Source organism: Tenrec ecaudatus, chromosome 3, assembly GCF_050624435.1.
Source record: "Tenrec ecaudatus isolate mTenEca1 chromosome 3, mTenEca1.hap1, whole genome shotgun sequence".
NCBI lineage: Eukaryota > Metazoa > Chordata > Mammalia > Afrosoricida > Tenrecidae > Tenrec > Tenrec ecaudatus.
In genome coordinates, this window is record NC_134532.1 from 78,934,644 (window position 1) to 78,959,214 (window position 24,571).

General features: G+C 39.3%; 1 non-coding gene across 1 annotated transcript; it reads right to left on the reverse strand.

The window, feature by feature from the left end:
- Positions 1 to 7,015: 7,015 nt before the first annotated feature.
- On the reverse strand, positions 7,016 to 7,175 carry LOC142444068 (small nucleolar RNA SNORA62/SNORA6 family). The gene has a single exon (XR_012783744.1). It is a non-coding gene; the product is annotated as a small nucleolar RNA SNORA62/SNORA6 family (small nucleolar RNA).
- Positions 7,176 to 24,571: the final 17,396 nt, after the last annotated feature.

The following is a 24,571-nucleotide window of genomic DNA, read 5'->3' on the forward strand; positions in this document are numbered from 1 at the left end:
AAGCTGTGTCCTAGGTCCAACATATATATATTTTGGGGAGAGAAGCTGGGAAAAAGTCTTTTTATATCCCACACCTAGTGTTCTATTTTCAGACTCTAATTTCTCTCAACTTTTGATAGTTTTCTGGCCCTGTCTCTTCTCAACACACACTCACTCCTGCACTGAATACTTCTGTCTAACATAAATAAACACAAAGATCTACAGACTCTTGGTAAGAAGGTTTAGCAGTTCTTACTGTTAATAATCATGTTAGTCTGGTTTGACTAGAGAAACAAATCCACAGAAACTCATATGCATCTAGGAAAGAGTTTTATACAAAGGGTAAGTGTACATTAAGAAAGCATTCCAATCCAGTGCTGTCAAAGGCCATAAGTATGACATCAGCCTATATTTCTGACACTGATCTACAAAGTCCTCCTCAATCTCACAAAACACGTGCAATGATGTCGACTGCAGGAAAAAAAGCCAATCAGTGAGCATGTAAGAATCTCAGCACTGGCAGGTAGCTCCACGTGGCTGCTCCAACACCCAGGGCTGCATTGGAGTAGGTCCATGTGGCTTCTCCTTGGCAATGTCTTACAGAAAGTGAGCCTTTCTGGCTGAAGCAGGGAACTGGCTAAGGCAGCTGCACCCTGGTCTTATTATCAGAGAGCAAGAGACCCAAGAACTAGAAAGGCGAGGCTCACCGAGATATTTATCTGCCCACCCTTCAATTAATCGCACACATGTTTATCGGCCAGGTTGGCACAATAAACCTTAATCATCTCAACATTGTATTTTGTTCTTTTTGTTAGGGCCAATGGATTTTTTTTTTAATACAAGAACAATACGTCTGTACCTACGTGGTGGTGCTTTTGTCAAATTATTTCCTTTGGAGAAGAGAAGGGAGAAAAAAAAACAGAAGAAGAAGGAGGTAGTTGAATGGGCAGATAAGAATTTATATTCTTATCCTCACATAGAAGTATTGAAAAATTCCAGAACAGTAAACATCTGCCTTTGAAAGTAGGTTGTTGATTTAGAAGAGGCCGAGACCTTATCTCTTTGTCATTTATTTTGAAAGCTGAAGCTTCATTAAACTGATGTTAGCTGAGTTGGGTTTAGAAAGATGGTAGATGGGACCAATTAATTTATACAGTAAAGAAAATACTTTAATTTCTACGAGAATAACTGAGATCTATATATGCAAATGGAAGTGTCAAAATTTGAGAATCTCCAGCCTTTCTCTGAAGAATGTTGAGTAAGTCCTGCTGGTTTAGGGCTCATACTTCGTTTTCCACTGATGCAGGCCAGCAGAGAGCTACACTATTTTTTTTCTCTCTCTCTTTGGTGGTGATCCAAGAATATACAAAGAGAACATCTGGATTTCCGACAGTTTCAGCCACGCTGAAAAGTTCTCTATAAGCTTGGGTTTGTTTTTATAGATTCACAAATGTTTTCCAAATGTTATTTTTCAAGGCATCCACATTTCAAAACCATGAACTTTATCTCATTAAATGTTAAAACTGAACAAAATGGCTTTTAAACTCCCAGGTGAAGTTCTAGTCCTGTGAATCAAGTCACCTTTCAAAACACATGTTTCATGCTTCATGTAACTCTAATTCCTACTCTTCCTGGGAATCATGACCTGACATTGAGAAACACTTTAAAACGTGTTCACTGTTTAAGGATAATTAACAACTCTGATGTGGGATTATTTTTGTAGTCTCTGGGGGAAAAATAATTTTAAAGCAAATGTGCTATTTAAAGAGTTAGCATCTCTGAAAAATAAGGTAGCAGATTTATTTAAAAATGGTGGTTAAGAAAAAGGGAGAAATATTATAAAGTTTTCCCAATTATATACTTAGTCAATCTCAAATTCAAGTACCTAAAAAGAAATTCTCATTTTAAATTATTTTATTAAAATCTCCAGTTCTTTGCTGATTTTTATTAGCTTTTAGTTCTATCACTAAAAGATACACAATTCTCAGTACGTTTTCTGCTAACATGACTACTTATCCACCAAAGAACTGCATAGAAGTAGCTTTGCAGTTTATAATAAGGCTTCTTCCTAGGGTTATCTTGACCTCAACATTAGACTCAACATTAGAACAAAATAACATGGACTCTGGCACCTTGAGTTGGCTTTAACTCATGGAAACCCATGGGTGTCAAAGCAGAACTGGGTTCTGTGGGGTTCATGGTAGTTACATAATTTTCCTGTCAAATTGAAGATCTAAAAGTGTAGGGGTAGATTTTAGCCTGTCAATCAGGTCACAGCAGGATGGTACCTCCTGGTGGGCATGGCCTTCTCATCAGGAAGATCCTGAGAACTTCCTCTCTCTCTCTGCCTTCACCTTCTGACTGCTGAGTCACTGGGAGAACTTCCAGAGCCACACTAGAGACCTGCAAGGTCCCTGTGATATTTCCACCGCCATTGGATCCACAAGACTTTGCACTTACTGGCCTGTGATCTTCCTGCATTCTGCATTATTGTGTGGGGCTGCATGAGTCTTAAGAGGGATTTATGGATTCGTATCAGATGCAGAGAGTAGTATTGGACTTATGAGCATGAGCTGTACAGGGCTGTGATGTTTTTGTTATATACAATTACTTCTTAATATATAGGTCTTCCCTATACACATAGGAGTGTCGCTGGATTTGTTTCTCTAGTCAACTCAGCCTAAAAGGGGGTTTACAATAAATGATTCTTTTAAGGAGCTTACCAAGCCTTTTTTTCCCCCTCACCTGATGTGGTTCTGAGTGGTTTTGAACCTGCAATCTTTTGATTATGAGTGTCAAAGTTGTAAAAACACTGAATTAACAAAGGACTCCTCACAATGACTAGATTAGTGGGAAAGAAAGGGAAAAAAACAAGAACTCAAATTTAAAATTTTATAAAAAACATTAAAATCCATGAACCAAATGAATTGCCATCTTAAATTCCTTAATACTGAAAAAGGAACTGTAAACATAGTCCAGGCTTTCAGTTTAGATCACCAGGTTAGGGAACATATGTTTTAAACTCCTTCATGTACTTAGGTTCAGTACAAAATTCAATATTAGTAAACAATACAGAATACAGACTATATAGTATTCACTGCCCCTAATAATGGTTTCTATGTCTTTAACATTTGTCAACCTACTATGTATGCCAGCATTAAATATAACTAATGTTGTTTCTTTTCAATATTTCTTAAAATTAAAACACCTCAAAAGAAAATTAGTTTCACTTTTATCCCCATTCAAAACAGCTTCTAATCATTATATTTCATGAGAATTTGATCATGCAAATGTTAAGATGTTTCTAAGAGGGATGGCATTTCCTAGTGCCATTGTAGTTGGGCTTATGAGGTCCTGCTATCAACTCTGCACCTGCCTCATTCCCACCACATATGCTGAGAGGTCCCTTTGAATATCACGTAACAACCTGGATGTGTTTGAGCCTCGGTTCACAGCCAAACATATGGCGCTTGGCTTTGGAGGAGAATCTTCAAGCTGGCAGGCTGCTGCTGGTGTCTCTGAGCTCCAATATTCCAGTTAAGTCAGAGTAGTTCCAAATGGGAGCCTGGGCCTTGTCTACTAGAGCTGTAATGTGAGTAGGTCCAGATTTTTTTATTTTTTACAACTTCTAAGCCTTCCAGACAAGGATAATTATCAGCACTCCAAAGAGCTAGGCATAAAAGCCAAATGCAAACAAATTAGGGAGTGCGAGCAGAGCAGCTACAGCTGGTGGGTCAAGCTGGGTGCAAAATGGTTGCAGATTTGTGGAAACCAGAGAGGAATGTCTCTGAAGGGAACTTTTGGTGAGAAATTTTACGGGCCGGGCTCTTGAGCGTCTTGCTATCCACTGCTGGGAAAAAACAGTTGACGAGGAGAATCGCCTTAGATAGATATGGAAGGAGAGTGGGGTGGAACCAAGATAAAGCATGTGAAGAAGAAAAACCTCTGAAGATGGTCTCAGAATCGAGAGAGTGCAAAACCTCCTGAAGTGAGGAAGAAGTACAAGCTAACAATAAACAGTAACTCTTCCGAAGTTGATATTCCGAGACAAGGCTTAGCAGGCTACTAAATTAAAATGACTTTCTCTCCACGACAAAATATATTTTATTACTTCTACTCTGAATTCAAAGTTTCTGATGTTATGCTGTTTGTGAATCTATCCTAACTACATTTTCTCTTGGTTTGAAACATTATTTAAGTGTGATGTGGAGTGACATTTAAATAAAAGGCCAAATACACACACACATACACACAGCATCAGTATGAGTCAGAATCAAATTGAGGGTCATGGGTTTGTTTTTTGGGGTGTCCTTGAGTCCTGAAAATCCAGTCACATATTGCAGAAATGGACAGGAAGACTTCAAGGAATGATGAAAATTATAGTGATTTGGAAACCATCTAAGGAAAAAAAAATCTATTACTCTGGTCCACAATTAAGTGTCCTGCCATTCAAATTCTTTGCAACACCATTCATAATTTGTTTTGATCAACATAGTTGAATGTCTTTGCATAGTCAGTAAAACACAGGCAAACAGACATTTTAAATCAGACAATCATATGGCCTACTATGCTGGGAATGAAAAACGGAGAAAATTGTCTCACATTCTTCATTGAAAAGGACAAATACTATTTATCCTGAAATACAACCCTGTCCATGATAGGATAATTTTCATTAAATTATAAGGAAAACCGATTTATATAATTATACAAATTTACCCAACAAAAATCAATGCATAGGATGAAGAAATTGAACTTTCACCGAGCTCTGCAGACTGAATTTGATCAAACATGCAATCAAGGTACATTCCTTGTCACTGCTGTTTGCAGTGTGAAAGTAGGAAACTCATAGGGATCCGGAATTGAAAATAAGATATTTCTAAGACCAGCAACTTATTCATTGAAAAAGCATATATATAGATATAGATGATATAGATATAGATAGATATATATGACAACAGAAGCCCCCTTCTATATGTGAGGAGGGGTGGTAGTGTAGTGATAACTCCTTGGACTGCTGACTGTAAGGTAATTTGAGTCCCTTTGCAGGAGAAAGACAGGGCTTTCTACTCCCATAAAGAGTACAGTCTCAGAAACCCACAGGGGCAGTTCTACCCCGACCTGTAGACTCATGAAGAGTCGGCATCAATTAGATGTCAGTGCCACGTGACAACAGGTTGTCATCACCAAATGCGACCCCTGACATGAAATCCACTGTGGTTGCAGAAAGAGCGCAGTGGGAAGGCCAATACCCTCAGTCAGAAGAAGGTTAGCATCTGACGATGGAACTGGCCATCACCTGCTTGTATGCAGGTTCATGTTGAAGCTAATAAAAGTAAAAGAAAATAAAAACATCTCATCAGAGCCAAAATACAGCCTCGAGTATGTTCCAGCTCATTTGACTTCTCAAGGACAGATTTTATGCTTTGAATATGAGTGGCCAGTTGTGGAGTGATATTAAGAATATCCTGCATGCAAAAAAGAAATAGGTCATTCAAAGAAAGAAAAAAATTAAAAGCTCAGAATGGATATTAAACTCTGAAACTTACTCTAGAACATATAAGAGCCAAAGCAAAAGGAAGAACGCATGAAGAGAAACCAGCTAAACAAATTATTTCAGAGAGAACATAAAATAAATTATGATAACAAAATGTCAAAAAACCTTGAGTTGGATAAACAAAGGGGAAGAATGCAGTCAACTTATCTTTAACTGAAAGAACTGAAGGAAAATACAAATTTCTATTTTCAATAATGAAAGATTACATTGGCAAGGTATTGAATGGGACAATAATCATCAAAAGAGGATGGTAGGACCACAGAAAGTCAGTATACCCCAAACAATTGGACCATATTAAATCATTTCAGTTGGTGCCATATGATCAAGAATGAACTGTACTGTAGGAAGAAATCCAAGACACAGAAAAGGCTTTGGGGAGATACAGGTTTAAGGAAAAGAAGAACTACCAACGGAAGTATTTCAATAAATGGGTACCACCCTGGAGTTCCCTCACCTGAGTCATGACATTTGGAAGACAGACACACAGTGCACCAAGTAGGAGAGATATAGAACAACATCCATGTCAAAGAGTCTAGAAACAATTGTTGAAGGTTTTAATGAGTATTAACATCCCATGCTAGTTAATTTTTGTGTAGATAGTTTTTAAAAGGTTGCAGAACTACATGGAATATTAAAAATCTCCATATCAAAACCCCTGTTACTGAAGTATTCAGATTCATAACAGTCCTGTACAGGGTTCTCAAGGCTGCCAATAGGGGAGGGAGCCTCAATTTTCTCCCATGGAATATCTGTCAAAATTCAATCTGGATTCATTGCTGATATCAGGGGCTTGTGACTTAAAGTAGAGAAACCAAAAAAATGCTTACATGTGCTTCATGGACTATACAAAGGAATTCCACTCTGTGAACCATAACAAATGATGGATAACTTTGGAGAGAACTGGAATTTCAGGACATTTAATTCTGCTCATGTGGAACCTGTATATAGACAAAGAGTCGATTCTTTAAATAGAACAGGGGACACTATGTGATTTAAAAGAAGGAAAAGATGTGTGTCAAGATTGTATTCTTTCATTACAGTTATTCAATCTGTATGTTAAGTAACTAGTCTCAGTAGCCAGAATATATGTCGAAGACAGCACCAAGATAGGAGGAAAACTCATTAACATTCTGTTATATGCAAATGATTGAACCCTGCTTAATGAAGAAAGAGAGGACTAAACATATTTATTGATGACTGTCAAAAACTTTGGCCTTCAATATGGATGAAACCTCAACATAAAAAAGAAGAAACATTTCAAGTAATGTGAAAAAGATGGAAGCTGTCAATAATTTTACAAAAATTGACATTTTACTTGGGTCTATGTCCAGTGCCCACAAAAGCAGCAGTCAGGATATAAAATATTTTACATTGAGGACATTTTCTATAAAAGATTTAACAACTATTTACAGTGTTAAAGGTCAACCATGTCACTTCAAGGACATATCTGTGTCTGATAAAAGGCACGTATTTTTTTTTTTCACATGTGGCAGCGAGTACTATCAAACTCCAGTCACTGAGGCAAGCTCTCCTGGTGTTAGCAAACATCCTGACTGGTAATGTAGCACGCTTCCGACACTCAGACGTTCACTGGCCAAGACTGAAAGGCAAGCATATTTATTCAACTTATACACTGTGAAAAATTGGACAAGGGAAAATGAAGAACAATTGATTCCTTTGGATTATGGTATCTTTAAAGACTGTTAATCATATCACAGACTTCCAAAACAGCAAGCAAATGTCTTGGAAGAAGCATTCCAAGAGTTCTTGGACATTGAAAAAAAAAGTCTGGAAAAAGAATTCCAAGAATCCTAAGGAGAATCATTGCAAGATTTTTCTAAGCCAGTCTTAGAAGAGAGGTTGACTGTACAAGAGTGACATTTGGACATGCTAATAGGAGGGCCAATCCGTATAAAAGGACATCACCCTTGTTGAGCTAGAGGATCAGCAGCAAACATCAAAAGGAAAGCCCTCAATGGAATAGATTGACACGATGGCTGTAGAACGGGTTCTAAAACAGCAGCGCGGGGAGGAGGGCACAGGATAGCGCAGTTTCTCCTTCTGTGGTGCGAGTGTCACGTGACTCACCAGCCCCTTTCAAAGATCATTCATCTCAAGCTGATTTTGCTTTTGCTGAGGATGTTAGGAAGAAATACCGATTTGAGACCCATGAAGTCCCTGTGTAGATGAGAACGGTGTGGTTTGTTAATAGCACATGTTCGTGTTTGTGTTGCTAGGGCCCAGTGAGTTAGTTCCCACTCAAAGCCGCTCTCTGTAAGACGGAGCCTGGTCCTGCACCATCCTCACTTTCGTTGTAAGCCCTTGTTGCACCCACTGTGTCAATCCAATGGTCCAGGGCCTCCTCCTTTGGCACTGCTACCCTCGTGGACCAAGCACGATCTCTCTCTCCAGGTACTGTTCCCTCATGACAGCACATCCGAAGTAGATGACACAAATTCTCACCATTCTTGCCTCTGCAGAGCAATGGTTGTACATCTTCCAAGAGCAGTTTGTTTGTTCTTCTGGAAATCAATGGTATTTTCAATAATCTTTGCCAGCACCATAATTCAAATGAATCACTTCTGGTTTTGGTCTTTCTCATTAAATAAACAGCTTTCACATGCATATGGGGCAACTGAAAATACTGTAGCTTGGATCAGACACACCTTGTTCCTGAAATTATCTGCCTTGTTTTTCAACACTTAAAAAGAAGTTTTGTGCAGTAGATTTACCCAAAGAAATGGTTTTAAAAAGAAAAACAAAACAAAAAAAATAATGTCCCTCCTGTACACACAGCTTCATTGGCAAGTAATTCATATATCCTAAAATTTAATAGTCTAATCATTCAAACATATCAAGGAGAATTGTACAATCACCCCAACATCAATTTTTATAGATTACCTCCTACCCCACTCCCATGGATGGTTAAATTGTCTCCAAGATGAATTATGGAATAACAATCAATTCTACTCTTCCCTTCCCCCTCTTGTCTTCACTCTTTAAACCTGAGATTCCCCTTAACCTCCCCTCACTCACCCCTCACCTCTGTATTCCTTATCACCCGTGTATCAGTTATCTTCAGTACGCATCCAATTTCCTGTGATTCACAGCCAGGCCACCCAACAGAAAACAATAAAAAAAGCAAAATTGCACTAAGATGATAAGGATAAAAACATAACAGTGTCTTTTGAGCTCTTGACTGCTGCTTCCATAAGCATTGATTATGGATCCAAGCAAAACAGAATCCTTGATGACTTGAATCTTTTCTCCATTTATCATATTACCCATTGATCCAGTTGTGAGGTGCTTTGGGTTTTCTTTACATTGCTCTGTAATTCATTCTGAAGGCTGCAATCCTTAATGCACAACAAATGCTTCAACTCCTCCTCCTCATTTCCAACAAGCAAGGTTGCGTCATCTGCATATCACAAGTTGTTCATGAACGTTCCTTCAATTCTGATGCCACACTTTTACTATAACCCAGCTTCTCTGATGATTTTCTCACTATGCATATTTAACAACTTTGGTGATGAGGGACAACCCCGATGCACACACATTTCTTGATGCTAAAGCATGTAGTGTGCCCTTCTCCTGTGCACACAACTCCCTCTTGACCCATGCATGAGTTCTGCATGAACACAATACATTTCCATGTTTCTGGAATTCCCATTCTTCTCAAGGTTGCCCACAGTTTATTACAGCCCACACAGTCAAACGCCTTGGCATAGTCAGTGAAACACACAAGTGAACATCTTTCTGGGATTCTCTATGTTGAGCCAAGATCCATCTGACATCAGCAATGATAGCCCTTGTTCCACATCCTCTTCTGAATCCACTCTGAGCCCTGTCAATGGACTGCTGCAATCACTATTGGATGATCTTCAACAAAATGTCACTTGCTTACAATATCAATGATATTATGCTATAGCTTGAACATTCTGTTGTGTCACCTTTCTTTGGAATGGGCACAGTTGTGCATGTCTACCAGTCCGTTGGCCCAGTAGCGGTCTTCCACACTTCCTGACAGATGAGTGAGTGCTGAGCTGACGTCCAGCAACTCCTGAGGACAGGGTAGAACCGTCCGTGTGGGTTTCCACGTTTGCAACTCTTTACAGGGGTAGGGAATGCAGTCTTTCTCCAGAGGAGTGGCTGGTGTTTTGCAGCTTCCAACTTTGCATTTAGCAGCCACTAATACACAACACAGTGATAGATAAGTTGTGGGAGAACTTAGCAAATAGTCACAAAAATATATGCACAATACTAATGGGAAAAATCAAGTCAAGAAGGGGAAAGAGCATGTACATCTTGGAGAAGACAATTGAGAAAACACAATTTAAATGTGTAAAATGGGGAGTACTAACCCTTCAATGGGGAAAATATGACTAAAAGTACTTAGGAAGATCCCAAGGGGGAAATATGCCTGGTAATATGCTCCCAGTAGGGCACATTGGGCCAAGTTTCTTTAAGTCCCTGGGGACCCAGGCCTTATGCCATAGAATACTGGGTCATTGGGTTCTAGGGTTTCAAGGCACACAACATTCACCAAAGGTCATACCAGAGGTCAGTGGCCTGGAAACCACACTAAGTGAACTGGGTTCAATCTCAAACATAGCGATAGCCCCAGGGCTTAAGGCTGAAACTACATGGTTTGTGAAGAAGCAGAAGACAGGAATACCAAAAGTATTGAATATTGGTAGTTAGATCAACTTTTGCTTACTATTTCGATGCCCTACATGCTGTATTAAGATATGTATTATTCTGGCATACCAAGCACAGACATTTTCAGTGGATATTATTTTAAGATTTGCCTGACCATCAACTGCCATTGTTTGTGTAAATAGGACTCAGTCATGTAAGGATTTAATGTGAACATGTATAAGTCTGCATAAACTAGAGAAGCAAATCCAGGGAGACTCATATGTGTATAGGAAAGAGCTTTATATACAAGAGCAACTGAATATTCAAAAAACAACCCAGCCCAGTCCAGATCAAGTATGTAAGTCCAATATTAGCACACATATGCGATACCAATGTATAAAGTCCTCTTCAGACTCATGAAACATATGCAATGATGCAGAATGCAGGAAGATCGCAAGCCAGTGAGTGGAAAGTCTTATGGATCCAGTGGTGTTGTAAGCATCTCAGTGCTGGCAGGGGTCTCCATGTGGCTTCTCCGGCACCCAGGATTCTGGTTGCATCAGGGTAGCTTCAATATGCTTCTTGTCAGACATATCTTGCAGGGAGTGAGTCTGCCTCCTGCATCCTGCCTCCTGTGGGCTGTTTATCTCCTTAGCACCTCCAAATGAGGTCATCAAACTGTGATCTGATTGGCAGGTTAAACTCCACTCCTTCACTCTTAAGCCTCAAATTGACACCAGATTATGTAACTGCTACAGTACAAGTCAGCAATTCATGTATTGCCATTTGTAGTCAGCCTGCACTTATTTAATATCCTTTTCTCAATTGTGTTTTAAATATATTAACATAAATTAAATCAATAATAGTATAAACAGAAGTACCTTATGTTCAAGGAGATGATTGATAATGCTTTCTGCCTTAAAATAATAAAGATGTATCTAGGGTAAACCAAAGGCATATGTGAAGCATAGATACAGGAATGAAGCTGAGATATAAGATTTTCTTATGATGATATAAGAAAAAATATTTCTTACAACACCTGCTAGATACATGCCCTTATGATGGAAACAAGTGTGATGAGGAAACTAGAGGGTGCTCAGCTACCAGAAAGAATAACCTATGGGGTCTTAAAGACTTTTGTTGTAGTTCCAGAATTTCATGTCAACTTGAAGATATATAAAAGTGTAGGGGTGAAGTTTAGTCCGTCAATCACATGGATGTGGCCTTCTCATATGCAGGGTCCTGGGAACCTCCCCATCTCTCTCCACCTTCACCTTATGCTGGGGGACCCTGCTTGCTGCCAGAGCCGTGGAGATGCATCCATTGACTTTGGATCCATGGGACGATGCGCCCATTAGCCAGAGATATTCCTGCCTTCTGTACCCTACCATGTGGCTTCGTGAGTCAGAAGAGGGATTTACGGATGGGTATCAGACTTATGGACTTGAATTGGACTGGGCTGAGATGTTTTCCGATATATAGTTAATGCTTGATATAAAACTCTTTCTTACTCATACGTGTACATGAGTATCACTGGATTTGTTTCTCTAATCCACCCATCCTCACACAACTTCTCTTTAAAAAAATAGCCATCTAACTGTGGCATCATCTAAATTCACATGACAGAAGCATACCAGCTTGTGTGATCCAAAGATTGTGAAAAATGTAATCCAAATCTGAAGGAACAAAGAGGATCATAGCTTAAATTGTGTAGGTTATGGGTGGCAATGGAAGCCCAAAATATATTTACAGGACCTACACATTGAATGACTTCCCTCTGACCACAATCGAAGGATGGGAATAACCTTATTACCGTAGAATATTGTAGAGACAATGATTGTAGATTAAAATGAAAAGTCTGATTTGAGTCATTAAAATATTATCATTTGTTCTCCCTTTGGGCACATTTTGAGTATACTTAAATTTTTCATATTTTCTGTTTCTTTCAAACCACAGCTGATTTCTGTTGCATTTTGTTATTGTTGGTAGCCTCCATGACCCGCTGTTATGTATTTTTCTATATTTGTTGGTATGCAAAACTTATGAAGGATGAATGTATAGAGATGATAACTCGATTAAGGGTTCCTGAGGAGCGGGGTATGCCAGGGGATGTTGGGGGTAATGTGAAGCTAATAAGAAGGTGTACAAGAAGGAAGAATGCATTTTAAAACTGATTTTGAAAATGATTCTTGAAAATGATTGTATGATGTCTGGATTATGCCTTAATAAAATTATATATATAATTATACAAGGGGCAACCAAAAGAAAAGAAAATATCTCCACTGGGTAGAGCTTTTGTAGCATGCATTTTTCTCACTGTGCTAACATGGGCAGCAAGCTGTGAGTTAGTGTAACAAGTGGCATCTCCTGGGAAGTTTCTCTCTGTTCACAGTGAATTTTTTCATAAAAGAACTTTCACTGGAACCTTGTTTTCAGTGATGCCCAATTTAAGGAAACAGTGTGTCACTGTGAAATTTGTTTCCTGCTCAGTAAAAATGCTTCAGAAACTGTTGTGATGTTCAACACAGCTTGCAAGGACAGTACTATCATAAAAACTGAATTATATGCGTGGTTTCCTTGTTTCAAAAAAGGTAAAATGTTAATTGATAACAGACCTAATTCTGGACATCTGTCAACTTCCTGAGTGGATGAAAATGTCGATTTGTAGTGAATCTGTAGTTCATTCACCAGGTCAGATTGTTCATCAAGCTTTTTATTTACAGGTTATGAAAAGCTTGCACAACAGAGTGAGACAATCAAAGGCCAGATTTGTGGCAGATGGGGGATTGGTTTTGCCATCAATGCACCTGCCCAGGAAGACATCTCAGTGTACCAATTTCTGACAAACAAACAAACTTCAAAACAACAGCATTACTCTCTGTCCCCTTTCGCTTTACTCACCAGACCTCTCTCTGTGAGACTTCTTTTGTTCCTGTGAGAGAAGACGGACCTGAAAAGCAATTTGATGACATAGAAGACGTAAAGAAAAAACACTAGGGAGGTGCTGTCAGCCATCCAAACAGACACATTTGAAAAATGTTTCCAAGAATGAAATCACAGGCTTGACAACAATATTAAGGGTGATGGGGTGTACTTTGAAAGCGATTAGGTTGTTTTCTAAAAATATTTAAATATACAGCTTTGAAAAAAATAATCCATTTTATAACTGTCAGAATGGGTGCATGTGACTGTACTTAGAAAAAAAGTGGCTTTACACATGTAATTAAAGATCTTTAGGTTAGTTCATCCTAGATTATCTGCAGGTGAGAAAATCCAATCATTAAGGTCTTTATAAGGGAAAGGCAGAGGGAGATTCGAAACTTAATTGAACAGAGGACGCAAAACAATACACAGACACAGAGAGTTGTCATGAAAACCCTAGGCAAGTTACACATGGAGCCGCCCGAATCAGAAAGAGGCAAGGAAGATTAATGCCCTGGAGCCACCAGAAGTAGCCCATGGAGACCTTGATATCAGGCATTTGTCCTCTAGTACTGTAAAAATACACTCTGGAACTTTTAAGCAATCAATTTTGTCACATATGCCCTAAGAAACCAATTCATTTTTGATAAATTATTAAAATTCAATACTACAGTACCTGTTCCAAAATTCTGTTTCTTGTTTCTTTAAAGCAAGAGAAGTTCAGATGACCAAATTGTTCTAGAGGGTGAGGAAAATATATGCACTTTATCTTTCAGTACAATAAAGGAGACAATCGGGTGAATCTATATATTAAAACCGTTTTAAAACTCCACAAGTAGAATAATCAGCTCATTGCATATATCGTCACCTCTGCTAGGTTATATACTTTGACAAGATAGGAACTATAATTTTCTCACCTGTATGCTTATAAGTCTCTATAAAATTCCTACGTACATTGTTGTTCGGTACCATCATGTTGGCTCTGATCCATAGAACCCCCTTGCACAACAGAATAAAACACTGCCAAGTTGGGCACCGTCCTCACAATTGTTCCTATGCTTGGGCCCATTGTTCCAGCCAGAAAGTCATTCAAACTCCTTAAGAACTATCCTTTTTTTTTTTTTTTTTTTGCTGCCCCTTCACTTTACCAAGAAGAATGTCTTTCTCCAGAGGGTAATCTCTCCTGGCAACATATCCACATTATGTTGTAAGACAAAGGCCCATCGTCCATGCCTCTAAGGAGGAGTCTGGCTGTACTTCTTCCAAGACATATTTGGTTGTCCATGGTATTTCAATGCTTTTCATCAAAGCTGCAATTCAAATGCATACATTATTCGCTTGCCTGTTTCAGTGTCTAACTTTCACATGCATATGAGGCAATTTAAAATTCCAACTGTTGGCTCAGGCAAACATTAGTCTTCAAATTAACCTCCATGCTCCTTACCACTCTAAAGAGATCTTCTGCAGCACATTTACGCACGCAAAGCATTGTTACTGCACATAGGAGGCCGTAATGCGTGTGTTAGTCAGGATTGACTAGAGAAACAAATCTGGGAAGGCACTCATATGTGTGTAAGAGAGAACTTTATATCAAAGAGCAATTGTACATAAAGAAAACATCCCAGCCCAGTCCAGAGGAAGTCCATAAACCCATTATTACCCCACATGTTGATACTAGTCCACCAATTTCTCTTCAGACGAATGCAGCCATGCAATGATGCTGAGTGCAGGAAGATCACAGGCCAGTGGCTGGAAAGTCTTGTGGATACAGGGGTGGTTGAGAGCATCTCAGCACTCCTGTGGGTCTCCATGTGACTCCTCCCACTCCGGTGCTCTGACTCTATTAGCATAGCTCTATGTGGCTTATCACCAGGAATGTCTGAACTATTTATGTCCTTTGTGTCTCCAAATGAGGTCATCAAGCTGTGACCTGATTGCAGGCTACACTCCACCTCTTCCCAAGTTGACAGATTACGTAACTGCCACATGTTTATTTGATATAGGGCAGAAGTCAGCAAACTTTCTTCTATAAAGGAAAAAATAGTAAATATCATAGTAGATGCCATGAAAGAAACCACAGACAAAAGGAAGTGGGGAGCTGGGTTTTACCCATGGGTTTGCTAGCCCTTAAGACAGAGTCAATTCCCTGCTTGTTCAGTTAGGTCATTCAGTTGCTAACGGAATATTTAGAGTTCAGACTTCACACACAGGAAAAGAAAGGTCTGGATGTAAAATGCTGTTGTCAGGTGCCATTGAGTCATATAGCAACCCTATGTATAATAGAGTAAACCGGCCCAGTCCTGAGCCATCCTCACAATTAAATTGCCTTGTGGTTGAGCCCATTGTTACAGTCACTGTGTCAATCATCTCATTGAGGGTCGTCCTATTTTTTGAGGCCCTTGTATTTTGCCAAAGATGTTATCCTTTTCCAGAGACTAGTCTCTCCCGACTATTTGTCCAAAGTATGCAAGATAAGTCTTATTATCCTGGCTTCTATGGTGCATTCTAGCTATGCCTCTTTAAAGACAGATATTGTTGTTCTTTTGGCAGTCCGTAGTGCATTCAATACTCTTTGCCATAATTCAAGTGCGTTGTTTCTTTTGAAGTCTTCTCTAGTCAATGTTCAACTTTCACACGCACATGAAAGTGCCATGGCTTGGATCAGAAATGCCTTAACTCAATGCGACACCTCTCTTGCTTCTTAAGACCTTAAAGCCATCTTGTGCAGCAGATTCAGCTAAGAAAAGGTGTCACTGAGTTTCTTGAATGCTGCTTCCATGAACATTGACTGTGAATCTGTATGAAGCTTTGAGAGAGAGAAGAGAGAGTTGTTAGCTAGTTAGTTTATATCAGGAAAGAAATTTATATTAAGACTCAGAAAAACTAAGCTGTCTGGCTCACTTCCATTGGTCAAATTGAAGGCCCTTCTTTATTCACGTGGTAGCCCGCCCAAAGAGCCAAGACAAAAGGAGTCAGAGGCAAAGTCCGAAGTTCGTTGCAATTGTGAAGGTGGTCGCTGTGGCGGCAGGTCCAGTGGTGACTGCAGTGAACAGGCTTTAGAAGAGATTCGGGCTGAGAGTAGAGTGCTGCAGGGGCCACACAGAGATGTAGGCGGCAGATTGTGAGATAGATATCCTGGGCCAAAGGCAGGCGCTGGAGGGAGACATGATGCTGGCAGAAACATGCGGTTTGCCCAACAGCAAGAAAAGGGGAGCTAATGTCCCCGTGGCACTCACTTATAGCCAGCCAGATCAAGTATGCCACACCCTAAATGAGTTATTATCATAGATTAGACTGCACCTATCAATCTTCTTACAGCTGTAACCAACTTGAAAGAGAAACCTATTACAGAATCCACCATGTTAGGTGAAATCCTTGACAACTTCAATGTTTTCCCCATTTATCAGGGTGTTTTGCTTACAGTGTTCTGTTGTTATTAATAAAGTGGTTAATGCCTCAGAAATGGACAGCCTGTTCCTTCTTTGTACTCTGCTCTTAATCTGGAAGCTAGGTTGAAATCCATTGCCCTTGGTTGACCCTGATGGTATTTGAAATACCAGTGACATAGCGTCTCTTGTCACAGCAACATGAAAGCTACGAAAGACAAACTTATAGAGAAATGATGGTTTGCCAATGCTACTTCTGAATAATAAGCCTTTGAAAACTCTATGGAGCAGAATGCCAGGCTTACATATTGATTATGTAATAGGATGTGTGCTAATGAACGCTCATTTTGGATATAGACTCCTAAATTCTGCTTAGTCCCTTTGATGACTTTTATTAGAATATGATATTCACTCCTAGACACGCAAAAATTGTCATACTGCATTTATATTAGGTGTAAATTTCTAAATTACCACCCAACCATACATAATAAACTAAATTTTTTCCCTTTGTTTTTAAAAAAAATGGAGTTTGTTCACTATTAGTGTCTAGATGCAGGATACTCTTCTATCTGGACTGTCACTCTCTCTCCTACCTGGTATGCTCCTGTACTCTTCTTCCTGAATGCAGCCATCAATGCTCTGCCACTTGCAGCGGTCCAAGCACTAGCCCAAATTAATAGTCTTCCTTCTGAATGGATACATATGGTTTATCACCATACCATTTGATAAATATTAACTCCTTTCCCCAAAGCTTAGTTGATTTATGAAGCATTTCTATATCTCCAGTCAGTACACAGTGTTTTCAGATATTCCTAGGAAGTCTTTTTTTTTTTTTAATTCCAGGACATTTTCTCTGATTCGTCTATGCTGCAGGCAAAAGGTTCTCAATCGTGGTGAATTTTGATCAGGGGAAGTTTAACATCAACTGGTTACAGTAATAGTTAGCCCAATGTGGAGGGGGTGGCTGTACTGATAGCTGATGGGAACAGGCCAGGGACGATGCTTAACATCCCAGAGTGCACAGGACAGACTCCAGCAAAGAGTTATCCAATCCAAAACAGCAAAAATGCAACCACTATCTAAACCAATCAGGAAAGTTCCATTTCATTAAAATGTATTTGCCATTCTCCTTATTCGCCTCTCCAATAGGAATTCCTTTATTGATGATCTAGTTAATGACTGTGTGCATTTTTTGTAATGTTTAACTCTTTTATCATTTATTTTTAAAACTGTGAACTTTGGGGACAGATGTATTAGGAAAAACATAAGTTAGCACAGTCTACTTTGTAGCCACTTTTATTTTGGTACGTGGCATACAGACAAGTAGAAAGGAGCCCCGTTGACCATTGACAAGCAGTAATTCCATCCAAGTTCCTATCATCACACCGGGCAAAAGCCAAATCTGCTACGTTGGATATGGAGTTTGGGAAAGAAAACACTAATTAGAAAGATTGCAGGATGAATTACCAGTTAGCATTCCTCCTCTGTATTTTAGAGTTGCAGAAAGGTAGGAAGACATCAAGTTCTTTGTTGAAAACAGAATGCAATTCTTATGAAAAAAAAAAAAACAACGATATGAGTAAACCAGTAACTTGAGCTGAAAGAGCAATAAGTGTTTGTTGTTCTTGTTTAAGAGGAGAGAGGAAAATACTGGGAGGCAGAAAGGCAGTGTGGCAAGAAAGGAAGGAAGGGAGGGAGGAAAGAAGGAAGGAGGAAAGAGAGAAGGAGAGAGAAAGAGAAGACATCTAGGAAAGAGAGAGCCTTGCGGGGTAACTTTGGGAGTGGGCTCGCATGTAGCTTCGAATCCGGCCGAGACTAGTATACAGGGACGCTCTGAATCTAGGGAGTGCAATGACCTTGGATGCATTTAAAAAAAATTTCATCTCCTTTCTTTGCTCAAAATTGAAGATAGTATTGTTGCTGCAAGTAGATGAAAATATATACTGAAAATATTCATCTCTGTGTCTGGTACATAGAAAGTGCTAACTATAGGTATGAAAAATAATGTCTGACAATCTGTAGAGCATAGCTTCCTTGAAGTAATAGAATGTTCCAAGATAAGTTTTTTTAGGACTAGGCAGAACAGAGATATGTTTTCTATGAATATATTTGTGTTTGTGGCAGCAAAGTTAATAAAAATCTCTGTTCTCTCCTTTCCCAAACCAAGTGAAGAATTTTAAATGAACCCCCCAGTTCAGTTTCTCCCATGGCAATTTCCACTTTGCAAAGTCAAATGTCCAAGAGACAGATACCATTTCTTTCTGTTCACATACGTGCAAAAGCCAAGGTCATCTAGGAAACTGCATTTTCGGCAATAGGTTTCTTATTGATCTCCCTGCTTCCTTATTGCTCTATGCCAAAATTTTTACTCAGCAGAGTAACTTTCAAAATTAATTAATTTACTCCTCAAAAAATATCTTTAATAGTTTTTCTACTTCAAGTAGGACCCAAAATGCATTCCAAGCCCTCCTGGGATCAAAATCCTTCCTCCTCCTCTGTCACTTCCGGTTCCTACCTTGTCATCGCTCTGCTCTCTCTAGTTTATTGAGTTCATCATCTCCATGCCCTTTCCTGGAGGCTTTATGGGGCTTTTACCTCTTCTCAGAACACTCCAGTCTGCTGTTCAGAGACTGGCTTCTTTTCTTTAGAACTTAATCTAACAGTCACTTTCTTAAAGAAGAATTTCATTGTGTCCTCTGGTATAATTGCGTTAAAAATGGCTTCTGTGTATTGGTCCTAAGCTGCTTATTTCTACTTAAAAGTAAGCATGTATGTATATGTATGGATTGTGATAAGAGTTATATGAGCCCCTAATAAAATGTTTTAAAAAAAAGAAAGAAATATTTCACACACACACACACACAGCTGCGGCATTTTAACGAGCACCACCCTCCCTCCCTCAAAAGAACAAAAAACAATCATTACATTTTATACATACAGTGTTTTTTTCAAATGGCCCAAATAAGCAGATTTTAGCTATTTTAGAATAGCCAACAAAATGACACTAAACCTCTACAACCTTAGGTTAGAGATAACCCTTAGGTTGCTCTAGAATTGACCCAAGGGCCAACCCTCCCCCAGGCCCCCGCTTCGTGTTCCAGAAGATACTACATGTAAAACTCTCAACTTTTCCTTCTGAGATATTTCCATGCCTTCTTCCCCTTCTGGAGACTCTGGGACATCTCTGCTGTGGGGCCTCACCCAAGGCATTTAACGGTCCAGAGATAGCCCCTAATAAGTAGGTTGATGTATCTCTGTGAGACAGAATTGACTCAATGACAATTTGCTTTGGTTGGGTCAATTCTGCTATCTCTTGGTCATAGCTTTCTTTGGTCAGCCTCAATCTCTCTTCAATTGGCTATGTTTCTTGTTAAAAGCAAGTCCCATATAAATATTTTCAATCTCTGGATTTTTTCACATGTATTTTTGTTGTAGGTGTTTTTACTAATTATAGAGAATATAGGTGGTAAGTCAATGTGCATTGCTACTAGAGTTCCAATTCAAAGATGCACAGGTTACTACAGAACAAAACCTGTATAAACAGTTCTCCATTATGAATGGATGAAAGCAGACAAGTTCTCTCAGTAATGTATGTCTTAGTCTCCATAAAAGGTCTAGTTTAAAAAAAGCCACATAGTTGTAACCATTAAATCTGAGCTTTCTTGAATTCCACTGCCCAGTAGATTCCCTCATCACTAGGGTTTGGAGGTATTTCAAAGGGGTCATGTTGACAGATTTTCTCGAAGGACACAGGCGATCATGGTGCAGATTGTGAAGCAGTTTTAGGAAAGGGCAAGCTGCCTTCCTGATAAAGTGGGTAGGAAAGTCAGCCCAAGGAATTGTTTTTCCATCACGAGAAGGTGCATATTCATTCTGCCGGGGTAGGGAGGGACAGCCTACAAGAACTTCATTGAAAACTTTATCCAATCACCCTAGAACCCTAATCTTGCCACGTCAGACTTCTTTTGTTCACACTCCAATAACATTTGAGGGACTATGAATTGACGCTTTGGGGGAATGCTAAAACTTGATAAACCATGTCTTTGATGAGGTGTAAACTGAAGGTCCTAGAATTCTTCACTGAAGGATGTCCATAGGTTCAGACTTACAGCCACCTAACCTATATTGGAATGAAGTACCGCCCTGTCCTGTCCGTCTTCCCAGTTGTTGGAGTGTTTTAGCCCATTGTGACAGCTTCAGCACCAGTTGGTTTTTTGCAGGTCTTCCTCATTTCCATTTACCTTCTGCTTCATCAAATATACTCTCCACTCCAGGAACTGGTTCCTCCTGATAACATGCTCAAAATATGTGACAAGACCTCACTGCCCTTGCTTCTAAGGAGAGTTCTGGCTGTATTTCTTCACAGACATAAGTATTGCTTCTTTTGGTAGTCTATCTGTTCCATATTCTTTACCACCTCTGTTGTTCAAATGCATCACTTGTTCTCTATTGTTTGTTATTCATTATCCAATTTTTCATACACGTGATATTTTGATAATATCAATGTTTGGACCAGGCATGCACTTTTGTCCTCACATGACCCCTTTGGCCTTCAGGACTGTAGAGAGGTCTCCAGGAGCAGTTTTTCCCAATGCAATAATCCTTTGAATTCTTAACGGCTACTTCCAAAGACATTGATTGTGGATCCCAGGAAAATGAAATCTTTGAAAAATTCATTATTTTCCCTGCTTAGAATAAGGCTTGTACTATTCCCACTAGACATAATTGTTTTCTTTAGAGCATGGTGTAATTCATACTGGAGGTTGTAGTCTTTGATTTTCATCGGGAAAGATTTCAGGTTGTCTTCACTTTCAACACGTTAGACCGAGAAGCGTCCGTCCAATCCTGATGCCGTGTTCTTCTTCATACAGCGTCTCTCGGATCAGAGGAGGCCCCACTGACCTCGAGTGCATGCAGTCCTAGAGGGCGGATACGCTGAGAAACCATGGGTTCAGGTTTTCATAGTTTTGTTTTAAAAGGCTTTCTTTAATTTTGTAGCAATACTGTGCCTTTTGAAACACGTACATATATGGGTGTGTGTTTGTATACACACACACACACATTTTGTAGTTAGGTGTCATTGAATCAGTTCCAACTCATAGAGATCTAATGTGCAATAGAACTCATTTCTCTTTCTGCTGAGTCTCCACCATCCTCACGATTGTTCTTATAGTAGAGCCTAGTAGAGCCCAGGGTTGTAGCCACTGTGTCAACCCATCACGTTGAAGGACTGCCTCTCTTTCACTGCCACTGCATTTGACAAAGCATAATACCCTTCTCCTGTGACGGTCTCTCTGAACAACATGTCCAACATACTTGAGACCCAAGTCTTGCTGTCCTTGCTTCTAAGGAACATTCTGTCTGAATATGCACACACACACACACACACACACACTTGTTTATTTACATATGTGCTATTTATCTACTAAATTATACACTCTATAGAGACTTAAATCTTTGTTTAATTTAAACCCATGTCTATCAGAGAGTATTGTAAAGTCAAATGGCAGACATAGTTAGGTTAAAATGTAATACCTTATCATTTTAGTTCCTGTTTGACCCAGTTCGTTTCAATTTTATTATTTTCCTGTTTTTTTCTTGATTGAGGTTTTCCTCTGTGTTGTATATTTATTATTTTTGTTGTTGGTCTTTGCTTCCTGTTTGTGTTTTGTATTTTTTTTTGTATTTGACCTCCAGGATAGGTTAAACTATAGGGACAGTGTCTGGATTAATAATGTATAGGGACATTTCACGGGGGGGTTGGTGGGGGTGAAATGAGGAGCTAACCATAGTATGAGAAGAAAATGTTCTGCAATTGATATGGGTGATTAGTGAACAACTCTTCTTAATATGATTGAGTAATCAAAATGTATGATATGTGAAACAAATGTCAATAAAACTATCTTAAAAATTCATTTCTAGCAAAATTTATAATAGCCAGAAGCCTGTGTAGGGTAGGAACCTGCTAGAAAAAGGAAATCCCAATACGTCCCACTATATATCTATATCTACATCACACTCTATAACCTATATCACACTATAAATACATGAATAGACTACACATTCTCAAAGGCAGAACATTTTTTAAAGAGTATCCCACAAAAAATCTACTTCTAATCATGATTGTGTGATTATTTCTTTTGTTTCTATCATCTGCATTTAGCCACATGACTATGAAACCTCTGACTATGAAACATAACTCTACATGTTTGCTCCGTCTTGTCTGTCAGTTGGTCATACTGAGGTGGGCTGTGTGTTGCTTGAATCTGGAAGCTTACCACTGCTATATCAAAGGCCGGCAAGGTCAAAGTGAACAGATTCCAATAGAGCTTCATGACTAAAAACAGATGATGAAGAACAAAGAGGAATTCACCATCAAAAAGGGCATTTCAAGGTCTCTCCTGAAGCAAATGTTGCCTGTGATAGGATAATGTCTATCTGAATACAGAATAATGCAATCAATACAATTATTATTTAACTTTTGCTCAACCACTAAAGTGAGTGTTGGAGAAATTGAAGAATTCTGCCAATGTCTTCAGTCTGAAATGACAAAATATGCAATCAAGATGCATTCATAAGTATTGGTACCTGGAATGCAAAAATGAGAAACAAAGAGAAAGAAGAGTAGTTGCAAACTATGATCTCGGTGATAAGAGTGAAACTGTGGACTGCATGATAGACTCTTTAAAAGACCAACAATTTGCTCCTACCTTATACCTGTTTTTCACTTACACAAATACACATGGACTTCTCCACATGGAAGACACGGAAATCAAATTGAATATACCTGTGAGCAAAGACAATCCAGGGTCTACAACAGTGTCTCTTCTTAAAAGACTCTTGTCCTCAGTCTCTTCATCATCTGATCCTGTGAATTCGGCTCTGTGGACCTGGAAGCCTCACAGCCCCAAGGCCTCAGTGCTGACCTAATGATCAGGTTCAGAGTCACTTGGCTTGGCTTCTGGCCTCATGTGGCTCTGCGTGTTGTCCCAGGTTCTCTGTGCCACAGCCTCTGGTGCTTCCGGTCTTGCCTCCAGTACTTCACACACAATGCTCAAACGTGCTCTATCGGTGGCTCTTCTTCCTTGTTAGTCTTGGGGTTTTCTCTCTCCTGATTTCCAAAATGACTCTTACAAAAGAAGAATGGCTGTGATGGAGATGAAGTTTTGTCTCCTAGTAGACTATCTCCCTACCTTAATCCTAATCAGTCACATGTCTATGTTCATAACAGAGAAGTCTCTCAAAAATGGGATCATATTCATAGGTCTGGAGCTAGCAATTATACTACATTACATAAGAGATTGTGGCTCGAACGGGCCACTTGAAGTACTTTTCTCATAACAATTACTTTGGATCAGAATCAACTCACGTTCAGTACATTTGGCTTATTTATTGTATTCTATTTTTCCTTTTCCTGGTCTCATACTGATATCCTCATTCACCCATATAACTTGTTTTTATTCTGATACAGGCTTAATTAAGGGCTTATATAACTATTTTGAAATTTATGGTCCTTTCACTATAATATCACTGATGGGAATGGTGTTACTTAGGTAATTCATAATTCAGTAGAGAGAGAACTCAATATGAACTGTAACGGATAATGTGGTACTTGACTTCTATTTCATGTATGATATATACAGGCAGAGTGGACAGCCTGTGCTGTGGTTGTCAAGTGAACATCATCTTCTCTTAGAGAGTGTTGAGAATTTATTTCAGCCTGCCAAAGTATTTACTGAGCACGGTGAGTTAACAAACACACAAACAAACAAACTCACTGCCTTTGAGTGGATTCCAATTCACAGGGACCCTCAAAACAAATATCTCACACTTTTGCTCACTGCACTATCCAGTCCTTCCCAACTCATAGTAACCCAAGAGGACTAGCCAAAACTGCCACTGGTTTCTGTGACTGTAACTCTTTACCGGAGTAGAAAGCCTCCCCTTTCTCCCTTGGTGTACTGGTGGTTTCAAACTACAGACCTTGTGGTTAGGAGCCACTTACAACTACTACACCTCCAGGGTGACCCTACCAATATTTAATTATAAAGATTTTAATAGGTCAAGTTGTGAAGTTTGGGTTCTTTTGGAA